This window comes from Macrotis lagotis, chromosome X, assembly GCF_037893015.1.
Source record: "Macrotis lagotis isolate mMagLag1 chromosome X, bilby.v1.9.chrom.fasta, whole genome shotgun sequence".
In the NCBI taxonomy this organism is placed as follows: Eukaryota; Metazoa; Chordata; class Mammalia; order Peramelemorphia; family Peramelidae; genus Macrotis; species Macrotis lagotis.
Genome location: NC_133666.1, coordinates 422,059,736 through 422,079,963, shown reverse-complemented (window position 1 = coordinate 422,079,963; position 20,228 = coordinate 422,059,736). Strand labels below are relative to the sequence as shown.

Below are 20,228 nucleotides of genomic sequence, written 5' to 3'. Positions count from 1 at the left end.
AGTTAGCACTGTCTTGCAGGGAGAATAAGAAAGATGTAGTGGATAGAATGCTGCACTTGAATTTGCTGAATAGGAAGACCTAGGTTCAAATTCTACTACTGGATATTTATTAGCTACATGTTCCCTATCAAGTCACTTAACTTCTCTGAGTCTGAGTTTCTTCAACTATAAATAAGGGGTTTGGGGGCTTAATGGTTTCTAATTCCCCAGCTCTAAATCTAAGATTCCATGAGAACTTCCAATAGTCATAAGAACTTTAATGTAACATTTGTTCCTGTTTAATCCTCAACTAAGTATTAATTACAGAAAATTGAATAGAGGTGTTCTTTGCTTTTAATGAATTTGTTATTTAAAATTGCACAAATTTAAATCTATGTAAATTTGTACCATGGCCTTAAGCCTATGAACTAGTGAATGTCCTTAAATATGTCACAGAATAATATAAATTATGGTTGACAGGCCATTACCAAAATATACATGGAATAACTTTTTCTTTTTTTCATTTAAAAAAATTCACTTTTTTTCCAATTACATGTTATATAGTTTTAAATACTCGTTATTTTTGTAAGATTTTGAGTTTGACATTTTTCTACCTTTCTTCCTTCCCTACTCCCTCCTCTTGACAATGAACAATCTGATATAGGTTAAACATGTACAATTATGTTAAGCATTTTTCATATTAGTCCCACTGTGAAAAAAGAATCTGAGCAAGAGAGGAAAAACCATAAGAAAAGAGTATAAAACATTTTAAAATGTCTGCATTCAGACTTCATAGTTCTTTCTCTAGATGTAGAGGGTACTTTGCAATGCAAGTCTTTTAGAATTATCTTTGATCATTGAACTGCTAAGAATTGATCATCATAAAATATTACTGTTAATGTACACAAGGTTGTCCTAGTTCTTCTCATGTCACTCAGCATTAGTTTTTGTAAATCTTTCCAGGTTTTTCTAAAATCTGCCTGCTTGTGATTTCTTAAGGAACAACAGTATTCTATTCCATTCATATATCACAATGTGTTGAGCCATTTTATGATTACAATATTCTGTAAAAATAGTTTAGGAGCCCCCAGTGCTGGATATGGGAAAGAACTACTTCTTACAAACCTAAAATCTTACATAATAGTTAGTTCTGGGCACTTTCCTTGGGGCATCATTTTCAAACTTTGTTCTTCTATCATAGTGAACCATTCTATGTGAATATGGCCTCTCTGAGAACATTTTTATGTCATTACTTTTCTTTCTTTAATGTTACATGTGAAATTATATTACACAATAAAGCCATATCAGTCATTCACATTCTCTTATACCGCTGATTGCAAGAGTTTAAATTATTTTATCCATGTGGTTACTCCTTCCCCTGGCACAGATTGCAATCTTGCTTGAGTCTTACCGGGATAAGAAACCTGGGTGAAAAAAAATCCTTCCCAAATAAATTAGCCAATGTGGAACCTTAGATGTCTTAATTGCTTTAATTTACAGATGAGGATACTAAGATTAATGGAGATGAAGTGAGTTACACAAGATTACAAATGTGGGCATCAGAGTATTTATTTGAACCCAGATCCTCTGACTATAGTGCTAGTATTCTTTTCACTGAACCTGAAAATCTCCTACCATGGGGTTCATCTGGTTCAACCCCTCATTTTATAGATGAGGAAACTGAAGTTTAGAGAGTTACAGCAACTTCCTTAAGATCAAAGACATTAAGTAGTCAGCAGCCTTTCTGATAGATAGTTATGATTTAGCTTCATACTCATTTCTCTTTCCACTCTTATCATATTATTGAAACTTTTCCCCCAAGTTCTATTCATGGCCTCCTTTCTTTTTCCTCTATACTAGCTCACTTGTTGATCTTAGCCCGATATGTTCAGTTATTATATATATATGGAAATGATTCCTGGATATGTTTATCCAGCCAAAATCTCTCTTCCATACTCCAATATTGTGTCACCAACTTCTTGATGGACATCTTGAACTGAATATCTCATAAATATCTCAGACTCCAAATATCTCCAAAACAGAATCTTTTATATTTCCTGTCAAGCCCTCCTATTTTTCTACTTTTCTTATTACTATTGAAATCATTATCTTCCTCCCAATCATCTAGGCTCACAACCTAGGAATCATTCTTGACTCATCATGTGTACTTAACAGAACTTCCTCCTCCAAATTTAATCAGATGCCAAGTGTTCTTCTTTTTTTTAACTTAACATCTCTCATATACATCTCCTTTTCTCCTCTTTCCTGGATGCCTCCCTAGAGAAGACCCTTAATCACCTCTTACACCTAATCTCCTTGCTTCAGGTCTTTTTTTTGGGGGGGGTTGTAAGGCAATGTGGTTAAGTGACTTGCCCAAGGTCACACAGTTAGGTAATTATCAAGTGTCTGAGGATGGATTTGAACTCAGGTCCTCCTGACTCCAGGGATGCTGTGCCACCTAGCTACACCACCTCATCTTTTCCCACCCTAGTCTAACCTCCTTAGCTGCTAAAGGGATATTCTTAAGTTATACCCAATCATGTTACCCTCTTCCTCTACTAAATAAAATTCTGGTGACTCCCTATTGCTTTAGAATAAGATGTAGTATTCTTTTTATAGTTTTTAAAGCTTTTCACTATTCAACATGACTGGATCAGATGATATGTGTTGTTGATACTGAATTGGATAGTTCTGGTGAGTTGTTAATACTGAATTGGATAGTTCTGGTGAGTAAATTAGTGAACCTAAACAAAAGAATATAAGATTGAAGTAATAGCCATCATTCCTGGACTCTACCCATCCTTTTCCTTTTTTAATATATGAGGAAACTAATCAATTGAGTGAGATAAGGGGTTATTTAGGAAGATCAAGGACTGCTTGGTCTTTCAGGTCCCTTCCAGTTTTGATCTGATAGCTATATATGTAAATTGGGTCTTTGAAAAGGGAAGGAAAAAAGTAAAAAAAAAATCAGTTAAATAGTTCAAGTTTGAATGCCAATCTGTAGAAAAGGTTGGTGGTGGGATAATAGACATTATGGTCATTGGTCTTAAAATATCCAATGTCGAGCAAGTCAGCCTTCAACATCTATTATTTTAAGTTACTGTATGAAAATCAAGTTACAGAAATTAATGCAGCATCATGGTAAATTCCTTTCCTGGACTTTCTCTTACATCTATAGTTCCATTGTAAAATAAAACAATAAAAAAGAGTTATCAATAATATTATAAAAGTCAGCATCAAGAATAGGTGACAGCTTCTAGGAAAAATGTATTGTGTAAGGATGCATGAGATGAATAACAGTAGCATTTATTATAGCACTCTAAGATTTATACTCTAAGATATACTATCTGTCTATATAATCTCATAAAAACCATAAATAGTGTTTTTATTTTCCCTTTGTAATAGTTAAGAAAAGTGAGGCAAACAGAGGTTGTCTATTAATTGTCTACTAATAAGAATCTTAGAATTTGAACTTAGTTCTAATTGATTCCTAGGTGTTACCCTCTCCTAGCTGTCTATGTGTTCTACTTTTGACTTTGCTATGTAATCACTATTTGGTTTTCTACTGAGTGGGAAAGTTTGCCTGAATGAATTCTTCTTTAAAAGTTTTAAATTTACATTAATTTTGTTTCAATACATTAATTTTCTTGTATATTTCTTTTCTTACAATATTCAGAGAATCATTTCCTATAACTAAGAAAAAAGGGGAGGGGAAACTATTCAGTAAAATTAACTCATCAACTGAATCTGTTAGTATATGTAATATTGCAAATCCAGAATGCCTCACTTCTGTCAAGAAGGGAGAGAAGTTATTTTCTCATTTCTCAGGGCCCAAACTTGGCCAGTATGACTAAATAGCATTCTCTCTTTCATTCTTTATATCTTTCCTTCTTTCTTTCCTTTTTTCCTTCCTTTTCTTCTTTCCATCTTTCCTCTTTCCATTTACATTGTTATTATATTTCACATTCTTGCATAAAATCATGTCCTCCCAAACTTCTCTGAATTCTTCATGTCTTAGCATGTAATAATATTCCATTAATTCATATACCACAATTTAGTGATTTATTCCCTAATCTACTTTGTTTCCAACTGACATCTTTTTCTCTAGTTCTTTGCTGTGATGAATAGTACTGATATAAGTAATTTGAGACATACAAAGAAAATAACTTTAAAATGACTCTTTTTTAAGAATTCTTCCCCTATGTGTGTTTATGTGTACAGAGAGAGAGAGAGAGAGAGAGAGAGAGAGAGAGAGAGAGAGAGAGAGAGAGAATGAATGATGGAATTGCTTTTACCCTTTATTTATGGGCTGCTTTTAGGAATTCTTTTTTTAATTTTTTTTTATTTTCATCCTTTTGTACATGCATATTTCCAAGTACAAAATTTCCCTCTACCCTTCCTTCCCACCCCTTCTCCCCTCAGTAGGAAAATTCAGGTTGGCATTTTACATACATATTTTGTTAAACATATTTACAAATTGATAATTTTTGTCATGAGGAATTAGGATTAAGGGAAAGAAATACAGAAGAGATACTTTTTAGAAAGTGTTCATCAGATTAGGTAGGGTGTTTTTTTTTTCCTATGTGTTTTGTTTTGATTTCTTCCTCTGGTTGGGGATAGTATAGACCATTTTAATACAGTTATCCTGGCTCTCTGGACTGTCAAGAGGAGTTGCTTTCATCAAGTTTGTCCATATCATAATGTTGTTGATGTGTACCTTGTTCTCTTGACTCTACTCCCTTCACTCAGCATCAGATCCCATAAGTCATTCCATGCTTCTCTAATATATGATTTCTTATAGAACAATATTATTCCTTAGTATTCATGTACCATAACTTGTTTAGCCATTCCCCAATTGATGGGCATCCTGTCAATTTCCAATTCTTTGCTAATACAAAAAGAGCTGCTATGAATATTTTGGAACATGTAGGACTTTTCCCATTTTTTTTACAGTTTCTTCTGGATATAGTCCTAGAATTGGAATTGCTAGGCCAAAGTGTATGAACAGTTTTATTGCTCTTTGGACATAGTTCCATATTGCTCTCCAGAAAGGTTGAATCTGTTCACAACTCCACCAGCAATGCATCAGTGTCCCAATCCACCTACATTCTCTCCAACATTGATCATCTTCCCTTTTTCTCATCTGGGCTGATCTAATAGGTGTGAGATGATGGGAAATCTTATAGTGGTAGATAGGATAGGTTTCAGGATATGTTAAAAGAGTAAATTTGAAACCAACAATAAGTTAAATAATGAAGAATTTTCATTTTAATATGAATGTAATTTTAATTAAAAAATCATTTGGTTTTCATGGTTAAAATTATCCAACTAGAAGCACATTAGATAAAATGATTGTCAAATATATAGATTTTTACATATTTTACTAATGATATGAGACTTGTGTTCCTTACTACTGTTACTGCAGCATTTGCTTTAAATGGGATAAATAAAAAAAAATTTGTTTATTAATTGTTTCCACTGATATTTGTGGCTTCCTATGATATTCTACTCACAGCTTGCAAATATCATGATTTTATCTTTGTTTTAATTGCTGTGCTACTCACAAGTTCATTATTATCCTGGAGCCTCTATCCCCAAAGGGAGTTCTGGCTTTTACTTCCTATTTCTTCTACAGTGTGACTGAAGAGTTTTAGAAATAAAAAAAAAACCAAAACAAAACACAGAAATCATCTGTAAGCCTTGGAACTGCAAAGTGGACACATCTGTTTTTGCATAAGTATAAATTGCTGCCTTCCAAATATTAAACATAGAATTCTTGCCACATAGTTGAATAAAGTTTTCCATCCTTGAAATCCTACTTGAAATGAAAACAAAACTGTATAGTTCCTTTACCATGGAAGGGGAAAACATTTAATTTATCTTCTACCACTAACCAAAACATGATGCAATGCTATTGCAACAGATTGAAGTTCATTTTTCTTTATAGAAATTCCAAGCTAACAGTGGCATTATAGAAGTTGCTTGAAATTTTCTATTGTAAACAGCTGCACAATAACATAAGAGAGCACCTCTTTTTTTGGTTTGTCCTTTACCAGGGAGTTGCATTAGAAGCTTTTATTCAATACTTGATTTCTACATTAAATTATTTATCTTCTTTTTCAAACTAAATTGATTGAGGTTATTTGAAAATATAAACAGATCATTTTAGAAGTCTTCGTGAGTATTTCAGTTGAAGTGTGAAAATGAGGAACCAAAGATCATGAAAAATAATTTTTGCACAGTAGAGAGACATCATTGGAGCTAATACTTCATCTGTGTTTGAAGGGAATTAAAGAACCATTTGCCTCATTCTCATTTTAAGTTTTGACTATATTTCCTCAGATGTAAATGCTATTTTGGGAAAAGCTCTGGACTAGAAATCAGATAATGCCTGGCTCACAGGACTACCTCCCTTTAGTAGCTAAACTGGGTTACTATCAGTTTTCTCATCTTTGAAATGGGGGTGATAATACTTCTAAAACCTGATTTTACATGTATAACTATATCAAATTGCTTACTGATTTAGAAAGAGAAGAGGTAGAGAGGGAGAAACATTTGGAACACAAAATTTTGTAAAATGAATGCTAAACATGTATTTAAATATAATTGATAAAAATATTATCAAACTTAAAAAAGACACCTAAAAACATACCTCTTGAAGTTTTAGTGATGATTAAAGGAGATAATATATTAGAAGTGCTCTGTAAGCCTTAATACTGCATACATTTCAGTTACTGTTATTAATTACTAACTGACCATTATAATTTCTTCCTTCTTCCATTTAAATCTTTAACTTAAAAATACATATACACACATACTCACAAAATTATGTTCCTTGAGGAACTATTGTCAGGTTCAGTGATTATTTTTGAACCAACATTTTACTTTTTCCTGCTTTCAAAGATCTTGGAAGAAACCAATGCTCACTTGGACCAAAATCAAACAAATAGGAAAGATGTCTGGAGTTCTCATTCACATTATTTTATAATGAGTATGATAGTCATTTTAAACTATTTTACTTTGTAATTTAGGGTGGAATTTTCTTAGTTATTATGGGTCTCATCTTGAAGTCCTTCAATGCTCTGTGATTTGTTGGAAATTTTTTCAGCATTATTGACAGAAAGGAACATTTTGAGGTCCTTGGCATCAATAGAAAACTCCTTTTTTTTTTTTATCATTTGAACCCTTTGCTTGCCATTCTTCATGAAATTGGTTTTCACCTTTAACAGTCCTAGAGTTCTGTTTTCTGTTTTGTTTGAATTCAATCCTCAGAGAAGATGGAGCTGATTAAGTAGACTTGAGAATCAACAACAGAGACATAATTGAATCTAAGAAGTTACCTCAAAAGCAAAAGTTTGGAATTATGGAAGATGAGTTACAAAATCCTTTGTTTTAGCTATTATTGCATATAAATCTTAATTATATCAAAGGTAGAACAAAAGGACCAATAAATGCATATCAAGAAATTCACAGCATTGGCATCTTTTATGGTAGCAAAAAAATAAGAAATAAAACCTATTAAAATCATGGCAGTGCTTATCATATAATATGATTGTGCACCAAGAAATCATGAATATGAAAAATTTATAAAAATATAGAAGATATATGTGCAATCATAGAGTAAAATAAGCAGAAATGAGAAAGCAACATTTAAAATAAACATCTTATTGTTGCTCACATGTTTCAATTGTACCCAACTCTTTGTGTCCCCATTTCTGATGGTTTTGTTGGCACAGATACTGGAATGGGTTTCCATTTCCTTCTCCAGTTGATTTTACAAGTGAGGAAACTGAGGCAAACTGGTCCAAGTGACTTGTCTAGGGTCACATAGCTAATAAGTGACTGAAGTCAGATTTGAATTCATGAAAATGAGTCTTTCTAATTCCAAGCCCAGTTTTCAGTGTACCACACCACAGTTTAAAAAAGATCACTAAAAGATTCTGTTAGTACCTTAGCAGTAGATCATGAAATCTATTTCTCCCATCATGGTAGCAAGATTAGTTTTTACTAGCACTATTATATACATTGTCAAATGTGTCATCATATTGAATATTTTTGCTTAATTATTTTTCCTGTGATATCCAGATATCCATAAAATATTTAAAGGCTTCCATAAAACATTTAAAATAAAATTTAATTGTATTCCATATCTTATTTTTAACTTTTTTCTTTTTTTCTTTGATATTATTTCATTCTTGGTTCTAATTCTAGCAACCTATTGGTATGCCTATATGATAATGATTCTCATACGAATTTAATTTAGTAAACCTTTAGTGTCTACTCTTGTGCAAAGAACTATGCTGAATTGAGTAACCAATTCTTTCCTCTTGAAGGGATAATATTAATATCTTAAAATACCTTATATTATTTTGTTTGAAATGTCCATATTTAATAGGAATAAGGCTTCTGTTTATTTTATAAGTCTTTGTCAGCTCTCATTTCTTAATCATGAACCATATTTTTATTCTTTTACTAGCCTCCCCTATGGCTACCCTTTACATTAAACTCTCAAACACTAAAATATGTTGCTTTAATTTGGATAGTCTTGCCCATTTTTCATAGAATTATTTACCCTTTCATCCTCTGTAGCAGATGGCACTTAAGCTGTATTTATTTTCATGGTATTTTTATAAAAACTCATCAAAAATGCTTCAATGTGAAATAACCAAGTATCCTGGTTAATAATGTTTCATTTTTGTCTTTGAATGCTTGATTAAACCAGCCAACCCACACCATGGAGAACTATCTTCACCCTTGTATTTTCCAGTTTCATTTAGAGTGAGGATGTCAATTTTTATGTGATTCAGTTCCATCAGTAGCATATGATGTCTTGGGCATTAGTCAAGACCCTCATATTTAAAGTACCAAGAGCCAAGTTAATGTTTAATAGACTGATTAAAAATGATATGATTACTTATGTTTTCTCCCACATTTTTCTGCCACTCAATAATTGTAGAAGTGAAAGTGAGTTACAAAGGATTGAGGGCCAATTTGTATTTTTTTTTCTTTCTTCCAACTGTTGCCATGACTAAAGAATTCATCACCTAGTAATTAGCACTAATGACCCTACCTAGTATTACGCTTAGTAATGACCCTGTCCATCCTTAACCAAGGCTGATCTTTGACTAGTAGACTGTGTTTTCAGGTTTAACTTGTACTTCAAAACCTAGCACTTCAAAAACTGATTAACATTAATCTACTCTTGGGAATCTATAGTCACCTCTGTGCCATTATATGGTATCTAAGTAGAACTACTAAGATAGTATTTAATTGAATTAGTGAGGTAGTGTCCTAGATAGAGCCCTACACTTGGAGTCAGGAAAATCTGAATTCAAATTTTACCTCATATAGTACCATTTGTGACCTTGGGCAAGTCTTCTAACCTATCTCAGCCTCAGTTTTCTCATCTACAAAATGGGCATGATAATAATAGCACCTACCTCATAGGATTTTTGGGAATCAAATGAGATAATATATGCAAAGCATTTGTAAACCTTAAGGTACTATTTGCATATATTATCAGTCATGCTAGTATTTTTATTTCAGCAGACAATTAAGAATTTACTGGAATGATCTACAACTGATCCAAGAGTTGACTCTGACTCTCTCTCTCTCTCTCTCTCTCTCTCTCTCTCTCTCTCTCTCTCTCTATATATATATATATATATATATATATATATATATATATATATACATATACACACACATATAGCTACAACCATGGAACAAATAAACACATCTTCAACCTCAGGAAGATTGCTTGATTGCTGATCAGATGATCTCTGTGTGACGCCACCCTTGGGCATTTTGGCTACATTGATGGCTTTCTTGAGAATTGTCTTTTGTACTAGATGCCTCTTATCCCAGAATCTTGATATAGTATCATTGTCCTTGGCTCTGGCTTTACTAGGGAAAGGGTTCCTGGCTAACATGCAGTTTTGGGGTAGAAAAAGTAACTTATTGTTTCTTATTGAATTTCTTGAATGTTAAGTCCAGTGTGAACTTCATTTTTTTCTGCTAGAATAAGTATCTGAGAGCTGAATGATCCAGGAAATTTATTCAGGTAGCCATCTTTACTAGAAATAGATTTTCTGACCCATTCTAGTTTATTTTTTTTCCCTCTCAGTCAGTGGATCAGTAATCACTTACTGTGTTCCAAGCTCTAGGCCAAATACTAAGGATAAAAAGAAAGACCAAGAAAGGGATAAAAAAGAACACAAACTCAAAACAGTATTTCTACCCTCAAGCTCACATTCTCATGTAGGAGACAACATGCAAACAACTAAATACATATAGGGTATAAGCAGTATAAATGGGAAGTAATCTGAGGAGGGGAGGCAAATAGAAAAATGTTGTTTAAAAAAAAGATTTTTTGCTGAGTGTTTTGGGAAGTCAGAAATTGGAAATAAAATAGAATAGCATTTCATGTGGAGGGCCAGCCAGTGAAATGCCATAGTGCTGTTGATAGAATATCTTGAGCAAAAACAAGACCGGTATTACTGGATCACATTGGAGGGGTAATCAAGTAAAAGACAATAGGAAGGGTCTGGTTGGAAGGGCTTTAAGAAAAACAAGTAGAGGATTTTAAATTTGATCCTTGAAGTAATTGGGAGCTACCAGAGCTCATGGAGCAGATGGGGTGACATGGTCAAACCTGCGCTTTAGAAAAATCACCTTGGCAACTGAGAAGACCGAGGATTAGCATGGAGAAAGACTGATGAGAAAGCTTAAGCAGTAGTTCTGCTGCTGATCTAGGATGGTAGTTGAGTGAATTGGAAGAAGGGGGACATAGAGCAGAGATATTGTGAATACAGAAATACCATTTGATAATAGATTCAGTATGTAGGGTGACAGTGAGTAGTTGAGGATGACACCAAGTTGTTGTGGTCTTGGATAACTAGCCATACAGTGGCACATCCAAGAATAATAGGGAAGGTCAGAATGCCAGAGGTTTGGGGAGAAAAGAAAATTAATTCCATTTTTGACAATTCAGTTGAGTTTGAGATGACTTTGGGTTAGCCATTTAGAAACATCCAAAAAGCAAATGGTAATGCACCACAGTAGTTCAGGACAGTTACTAGAACTGGAGGGATGGTTCTGGGAATCATCTTCAAAAAGTTGATATTTGAACCTATGAAATCAAATGAGAGCTAATTTGAATAGGTATACCATTTGTTATTATTGTTATTGTTTTATTTTATTTACTCCTTTTTCTTATTGGAAAGATTGCATTTTATTTTATATTTAAGAATCCATGCTCCTCATGCAAACATGAAAAATGAAGGTATATATTCTGGCATTTCACCCTCTGTATTGACATTTTTTAAAACAGAATATGACATTTTCTACTGCCCTTCTGAAATGAAAGGCATCTACTGTGTTCTTAAGTGATTTTTGAAAAGATATCTTTTGGACCTATTGAGATGCTGGCCAAATGAAAGACTCTAAAAGTAGAGCATTGCATCTGGCTATTGTCAAACCAAACATAAGCCATGCTCATGTTTCTAGATTTATCAGCATTAACACCTGTTATTGCAAGTGAGGATAAACACTGTCACATCTCAGGTTTGGGGACAGAAACTTCACAAGGGGAATTTTCTTACATTTCAGCAATATACAATGGACTATTTATATAGTTCTGTCTTATTAAAAAGCATCAGTATGCTAGTGATTTTATTCTGATTTTATTTGGATTTATGAATCTTACAGTTTGAGCTACAATTTAGAGGCTGAAATAATCTTTATTTTGAACCTCTCAATCTAAGCTTCTAAATTACAGGGAATCAGAGAAGGAAGGAAATAAGCATTTCTCTATCATGTTCTTGAAACCTTGCAAACATAATCTCATTTTATCCTCATAACAATCCTGGCAAGTAGGTACTCTTATTATTCTCATTTTACAGTTGAAGAAACTAGGGCAAACAGAGGTTAAGTGTCCTGCAGAGGGTCATATAGCTAAGAAGAATGTCTGAGACTAAATCTGAACTCATGTCTCCTTGACTACAGGCTCAGTGTTCTATCCACTGTGCTACTAAACTAATCTGTATGGGAAGAGCTTCCTCATTTGAGAGCTATTTGTCTACCCATGATATCATGTGCTCAGCACCAATTCTATATTATTAAATGTTATTTACTTATAGTTTTTAAAAGATGGTCTAAGGTAGATTAATAGCAATTTTCTTGTAGTTATTTTTTACTTGACACATATGTGTGTATATATATATATATGTATATACATATACATATACATATATAAATGTATTTGTATAAATTTCCATGGGTTATCCATGGTTCTTAGTTTGTTTAGAAAAGTTTAGAAAAGAGAAGTATAAATTAAGGTTAACTATCAGCAAATTCCAAAAAGTGTCTTTCCAATTTTTCAGTTTTAATAGAACTTTCTGGAAATTAAAATAACAACTAATTCCATTACAAATATTAATGTAGATTCTTGAAACCTAAATAATTTTTATTTTATTTTCATCTAGGAGAGAAATTCTGAAGTGAATGATATAATAAGATTTATATAATATTGAATACCTATGGATAAGAGAATGAAAATGAGGAAAATGGCAATATAGTTTTTCTGAGGTTTGTAGCAGAAGATTTCTTATTTTTTGCCCTTTTGACAAGTAATCAAATTTATTATTCTAGAGCTGTGAGCAAAGTGCTTTATGGATTTTTAAAGTACTATGATAGATTGTGGCATTATTATTATTATTGTTGTTGTTATTATAGTAAATATTAATTTGTTATCCACTTCCCCACTGACTTCTTGTTTTACATTACTAATATTAGTTTTAATAATCCCCCTACATTTTCTTTGACATTTTAATAGATAGTTGTATGGTATCTTTAAATAATCTAGGATCCACAGCTAGGTGAATAGAGCAGCTATCTTTCAAACCCCGGATTTAACTATATATATATATGTATACGTTGCAGGCTTAAGGTAGACCAGAATGCTTAAAAATGAAGCATAATAATTGGGATGGAGGGATAGAAATACAGTGCCTTTATTTCCTGTCTTGGGCTTAGAAAGAAAAGTAACAGAGGAGTTTTGTTAAGTGCTGCAAAATCTAATTACAGTTTGATTTAAAGCCACATTTATACAATGGCTGAAGGGTGAGTTCACTTCCATGAAAACAAACCCAGCTCCTTGTTATGTCCTGGGAACCTTAGACCAACTATCTACCAGAGGAGAGCAGCCATCGCCCTCTGCCGGCCCTGAGCTTCACTACATTTAAATTTCCACTGAAGAGGGAAAGATCAAACAAGCCCCCAGAGACCAGATGGTACTTGATGTATAGAACCATTTCCAAAGAGAAAAATAAAATCAACTGAATCAGCCAAGTGGGAGTGAGCAGGGAGAACTGATAATGGACATCATTGTGTTGCAAGAGAAAGCAGCCGTTAGTTTGACTGATACCTAGTGAGTTGGTAGTATTTCTGCAATTTTGTTTTTGTTCATTGTCATTTTGTCCTATGAATGAGACTCCCACCAGATTAAGCACCATGGAGGAGCAAGAACTGGTTGGCACCCTTGCTTCTCTCTTGGAGTATGGAGGCAGAGCAATTAAGCCTCATCTTCCTTGTATTTTTTTCTAATTGCAGAGCATCAGCTCTGGGTCTTGAGTCAAGAAGACCTTAGTTCAAATCCAGTCTCAGACATTTTTACTGTCTGTGTGATCCTTGGCAAGTTATTTAATCTCTAGCTTCTTCAGTTTCCTCATCTGTAAAATGGGCTATTGTGAGGATTAAATGAGATAATAATCTAATAATGCCTGTCACTTAGTAAATATATGTTATTGTTGCTATTGTTATGAAAGATAGCATGGGCCCTAGCCCTTCTAGTTTTGAAGCTTCTTTCACAGCTGAAAACCAAGCATAAGGAACACAACTGTCCACCAAAGTAAATTTTAAATAAATTTCCCCTTACTCAGCAACAACAATAATAAAAATAATGGAATTTATATAATGCTTAAAATTTACAAAATGCTTTATAAATATTATCTCATTTTCAACTTTTACAACCTTGGGTCATAGGTAATGTTACCATCCTCATAATCACAATGCAAAAAGCTGAATAAATTTCAGGAAACCTTGAGCAACAGCCAATCAACCAAAAACCATTTATTAAGTGCCCAATGTGTCAGACAATGAGCTAAGTTCTAGAGATACAAAAAGAGGCAAAAACACAGCTTCTACCCTCAAGGAGCTCACAGTCTAATAGGGGAGAGAGCATGCAAACAAATATATAGAAAGCAAAATATATTCAGGATTAAATAGAAATAATTAATAGAGGAAAGGCCCTAATGAATTACCATTTTTCTCCCCACTCCTTTTACTTCATCAACAAATACATACCATTTTGCATGTTCTTCTTATTGAAGATCCACATACAGTATTTTGCTGCTTTGCTAGAACCCATATTTTCTTCCTCTTCTTGCCTCCTTTCCCCCCCATCGTCATCCTAAAATTTAGTCTTCTCATCCATGCTCTTAGGTTTGAAAATTCTTTTCCTTATATGGATAGATTATCAGCAATTGATTTCTGAAAAGTCACTTATGATTTGGAAAGGCAAAAATAAGAAGGAAAATCATCTATACTGATGAAAAATGCTTGAAATAAAATTTGTAGTAATTTTCCAAGGTAATGACTTAGAGCTTGTATGCTTGATAGTAAAGTACAGACATTAACTTATATTATCTTAAAGCAAAGCTTGAACTAATTCATAGCTACATAGCTAGCATTAATGATTTATATATTTAAAGTTTATAAAGGACTTTATATATATTATCTCATTTAATCCTATGAACTGTGTAAGGCAAATGCTATTCTTACACCAATTTTACACATAAGGAAATTAAAACTAAGGTAGAATATGACTTGCTGATTCAAGTCCTACATAATACTCATTGCTATTGTGGGTTTGGTAAGCTTAGATGGACTATCTTTGGCCCATCCGAAAGCAATGCTAAAATTTTAATTATTTAAAATATCACAGTCAACCAAACATTATTTAGTTAAATTTTTCACTCCCATATTTTAAGAGGGAAAGAAAGGCGTTTTTACACTGGAATGTCAGCAGCAGTTTGCCCTGACTAATAAAACATACAAGTCATTTAACATCTCAACTTCATTTTTCTTATCTGTAAAATGAGGGTATTGGACTAAACGATGGCAAAGGCAAATTGTCTGATCAAAGTAAGCCATTTTCACTCCCACTTCTGAAAGAAGTTGATTGCATAATATGAAGTGATCATTCTTGACTTCATCCTCACAGTAGGCAAGATGATTTCCCCATAACAAAAGGCAGAGCCCTAGGGCAAGTGGGTGGCACAGTGGATAGATAGAAGACTTATTCTGGGTCAAGAGGACCAGACTTCAAATCCAGCCACAGGCACTTACTAACTGCATAATCCTGCACAAGTCACACTTAACCCCAGTTGCCTCATTTTTTTTTAAGATGCATAGTCTATATGAATGAGGAATATTTTAAGCTATAGTAAAATGGAGGAGCTCTATGGAGGCAAATTGCATCAGACATAATGATCTTTCACTAACCTTCTGATAGATAACCTCCTGATCTACAGACCTTCCTGATTTGAAATCCCTCCATTCCTGGCAGTTTCCTCCCAGGTTCTTCTTGTTGGATGTGACTTCCTGCTTTCTTTTATTTATTCTTATGTTTTAGATCCTCCTATATTTCCCTACCAGAGTTGTTTTTTTTTTAAGATCTACTCTGATGTTAACCTCAATCATTTGCATGTATAGGGAAGATTTGGATCGATTGCAATTCTTTTGAAAATGTCCTCAGGGTTTTAGTGGATTACAAATTCACTATATCAGCTGTGTGTTTTGGCAGTCAAAGATGTCTTAGCCTGCATCCAAAAAAGTCTGACATCCAGAATAAGGGAAATGAGATTTTTTGATGTCTTTGGCTTAACATTTTAAGGGCAGTGACAAATTGGAGCATATTTGTGGAGGATTACAATTTATATGTTCATAGATTTAGAGCTAGAATGAACTTTAGAATCTATTTCCTCTGACCCTCTCCATCTTACAGTTAAGAATTTGGGGCAACTGTTGATTTAATGGAAAGAGCACTTTACCTAGATTCAGGAAGACCTCCATTAAATTAGCCGTGTGACCTTGGACAAGTCACTTAGCCTCTGGTTGCCCCAGGTTGCTGCACTATAAAATGTGGATAATATCAGCAACTACTTCTCAGGGTTGTTGTGAAGATCAAATGAAATATTTGTTTAAAAAACTATAAGTGCCTGGTTATATAAATGCTTATTTTCTTCTTAGGGAGGTTAAATGACTGGTGAGGGGGCCCTTGGTAAGGCATGGCAAATGAGAATAGTTTAAAGGAACTAGAGGTTATATATCCTGGAGAAGAGGTTAAGGGAAATGTCTTTAGGAAGTTGTCCTTTTTGAAAATGGAGGATAAACAACAATAGTACATTATAGTATGGAAGAGGCATTAGATTTATTCTGCCTCAGAGGCCAAGAACTAGGAACAAAATGTGAAAGATGCATTCAATTGGAATTCATTTCCAACTGGGCAAAAGTGGAATGGGAAGTCTTGGTGGGAGAAAATAGCATTCCCATTGCTAGAGTTTTTTCAAGAGGCAGGCAGATGATTGCCTCTCAGAGAAATTATAACGGGGTGGCACTACTTAGATTTGGGTGACCTCTGAAGTTACTTCCATGGGAGAGATTCTGAGACTCAAAGGTTCTACCTGGAGAAAAATTATGCTCTGAGCTTCTTCTGTCATCATAGCATTTGATCTTGGGGTAGACTATTGTCTTTTTATATTTGTTCTTATATAATAGGCAATACAGGCACATACATATTATTCTTATCTTAGTGAATGAGTGAATGAATTTTTTTATTTAAATACAAAATATCACTATCCTATAAATGGATTAGAAATTTAAAATTGTTTAAATGTTACATTTAGGTCATGAACTTGCTAAGTTTCACAGGACTAGGACATTATCATTATTAACCTTTTGTGGAATTCACTTTGAAGAATTGTTTTGTAAACAAGTCACCTAGCTCCTCAATAACCTGGACCCCAGTCTACCACTATGAATTGCAGATTAGTTGCATTAGGGTGATGTTTCCTATGCCAATAAAATTATAGGTTCAGTCCCCCTTCTTTTCCTCTCCCTACAAAAAACTCTTGCCATTCTGTAAAGTACATAATTATTAGGACAATTGAAACATGCTTTGTTACTTGTACTCATTGATCATATGATAACTTTATTTTAAAAGCATTTTAATTGTCATAAAAGAAAAAGAAATACTTTTATCTACCCTAAAATATCTAGGCAAATACCAATTTAGAATTTCATTGAATTATCTATCCTGTTAATTTGTTATCCTTTAAAAAATAATTTGACAGTGTTCTCCCACTTCTTTTACTATATCAAATCTCAATTAAAGCTAAGAACTAGGTCCTTTATTTTTATCTGGCATATAATACACCCCTACATGCTTGTGGATTGATTAAAGAAGTATTATTTCAGTTCAATCCAACAAGAATTAAGCACCTGTTAAGTGTTGTCAAAGAGGAAAAAGATGCTACCATACTCTGCCCTGAAACAGTTTTTTATTTTATTTTATCTATCTATCTATCTATCTATCTATCTATTTATTTATTTATTTTTGGGTTTTTTGCAAGGCAAATGGGGTTAAGTGGCTTGCCCAAGGCCACACAGCTAGGTAATTATTAAGTGTCTGAGACCAGATTTGAACCCAGGTACACCTGACTCCAAGGCCGGTGCCTTATCCACTACGCCACCTAGCCGTCCCATGAAAAAGTTTTTTATTAATTCAACATAGGCATGTTTAGAAGAACCATGTCCAAAATGACATAGTTACTCCATATTCTTTCATATCTCACTACTCCAGGATAATTTGAATCATATTTGTTGGACTCTTAAAAAAAAAAGAAAAGCTTTATCTTGAGTTGAATATTTCATAATAGTCACTTAATGTTCAACTCATGACCTTTCCTGACCATTTCTCTCAGAGATCAAGAAGAAATTATTATCTACTGAAACAAGGGTCACTTCTGGAAAAAAGAGGCAGGCCACTTTCTGCAGGTAAATCACAGGCCAGTCACTTCTGGAGAGTGAGAGAGGCCATGTTCTTTCTCAGTCCAGGGATATTTTTCTTCTAAATTTTGATTTCCAAGGGGGCATGGCTAGGTGGTACAGTGGATAGAGCACTGGCCCTGGAGTCAGGAGTCTGTGAGTTCAAATCTGGCCTCAGAAACTTAATAATTACCTAGATGTGTGGCCTTGGGTAAGCCACTTAACCCCATTGCCTTGCAAAAACCTAAAAGAAATAATAAATAAATTTTGATTTCCAACCTTAATCTAAGTTTGTTACTTTTTTACACTTAACATATCATATTACATATGGTAGTTTATCATTCTCAGATATTTAAATGAATATGTGATCTCAGGGATTCATGAATTTTCCTCCAACAGCAGTATATTTGCTCATACTGGGAGTATGAGTCCATTTTCTCCTCTCTCTCTCTCTCTCCATATATATATATATATATATATATATATATATATATATATATATATAATATACACATATACTCTCATATTTTCTAGAAGCACCTGGGTGTGCACAGTTGATAAAGTACACAGCCTCTGGTCACGAAGGCTTCAATTCAAATCCAGCCTCAGACATTAGCTGTGTGACTCTATAGAAGTCACTTAGCTTCAGATAGACTCAGTTTCTTCAATAATTAAATGGGGTTGATTACAGAACTTATCTGAAAGAGTTGCTATAAGGATCAAATGAAATAACATTTGTACATCATTTAGCACTACATTTTATAAATGCTTATTCCTTAACCCACTCCCTACCAAGGCTGCCTACTCTATAGTCCTATTCCCCCTTATTTCCCCATCTCTTCTAATATCCCTACAAATATGCCCCCATCATTTAAAAAAGGGAATAAAAGGAAACAAACAAAAGGTATTCTCATTTGATCCTGCTCTTCCACTAGCCATTATCTTATATCTCTTGCCCCTTAGGAATAAATCTGCTCTCTGTATCTCTTCTACTCACTCTCTTCTGAAGTCTACTATCTACCTTTCAACTTCATCTTTCAATTGAAATTACCTTCTCCAGAGGTACCAGAGATTTTTTTTACTTGCCAGATCTAATAACCTTTTTCAACATTCACTCTTCCTGCCCTTTCTTCATCATTTGTTTCTCTTAATCACCTCCTTAATTCACTTTCCTATGGCTTCATGACATTGTTCTTTCCTGATTCTCCTCCTACCTGTCAAAGAAACACTCATCAAAGGAGCATCATCCTCTCAATCATCCAGACTCCCAGTCACCAAGACTTATAATTTAGGTGACATCCTTGATAAGTATAATCAAGACTTTTTGATTGACTGGATTCTTCACCAGTCTTTTTTGTTCTCCTTTATGGTTTCTTTATCCATTTCATTCCCATTAGCAATGGATGTTTCTCAGAGCCTTTTCATGGGCCTTTTGTTTTTTTGCTCCAGACTATCCCACATAATGTCCTCATCAACCTCCATGGGTTCCATATCATATGCATACAGATGACTTCTTAGATGTATTACAGACAACCATAGTCTCTCAGCCAAATTATATAGTACCAAATAACTAGTTGCTTTCTATAAGTTCTATAGGCATCTCAATCTTATCATATTCTCATTATCTTTCTCCCCAAAACCTTTCCTCTTCAAACTTCCCTATCCTTCTGAGAGTACCACCATCTTCCTTTATTTATAGATTCTCTATCTCAATGTCAACAACTTCCTCAGTATTTTATTCTTTGCCAGATCTTGTCATTTCCATCTTCACAACATGTCTAATATATTTACTTCTCTCACTCTCATTCAGACCCTAATCACTGCTCATCTCGACAGCAGCCTTCTAACTATTCTTCTCACCTCAAGACTCTTCCCCACTTTAGTTCATCTTCCACTAAATTTCTGTGTTGATTTTTTATAAATTGTAAGTGTCAGTCTATGCCTGTTCTTGCTAAATGAATTCCAATGGCTCCTATTTATCATTGTCAGGAACTCAGTGAATATTTATTAAATGCTTACTGTTTACTAAGTACTGCTTATTAAATAGGGAGATAAAGAAAAACAAATAATGCTGACGAGGAAACTAGTGAATATAGACTGGTACTGTGAGCCAGAAAGGCTCACAAATGATTGATACATCC

At 33.8% G+C, this 20,228-nt stretch overlaps 1 protein-coding gene and 1 long non-coding RNA gene across 2 annotated transcripts in view; both read left to right on the top strand.

Annotated features, from left to right (window-relative positions):
- The window catches only part of LOC141503389 (uncharacterized), a 28,420-nt gene extending 9,890 nt beyond the window's left edge, over positions 1 to 18,530 (top strand). Inside the window, exon 3 of the long non-coding RNA XR_012472829.1 lies at positions 12,465 to 18,530. This is a non-coding gene — a long non-coding RNA (uncharacterized LOC141503389). The remainder of the gene's footprint in view (positions 1 to 12,464) is intronic.
- The window catches only part of LOC141499209 (uncharacterized), a 210,266-nt gene that overhangs the window by 70,712 nt on the left and 119,326 nt on the right, over positions 1 to 20,228 (top strand). The window lies entirely within an intron of this gene.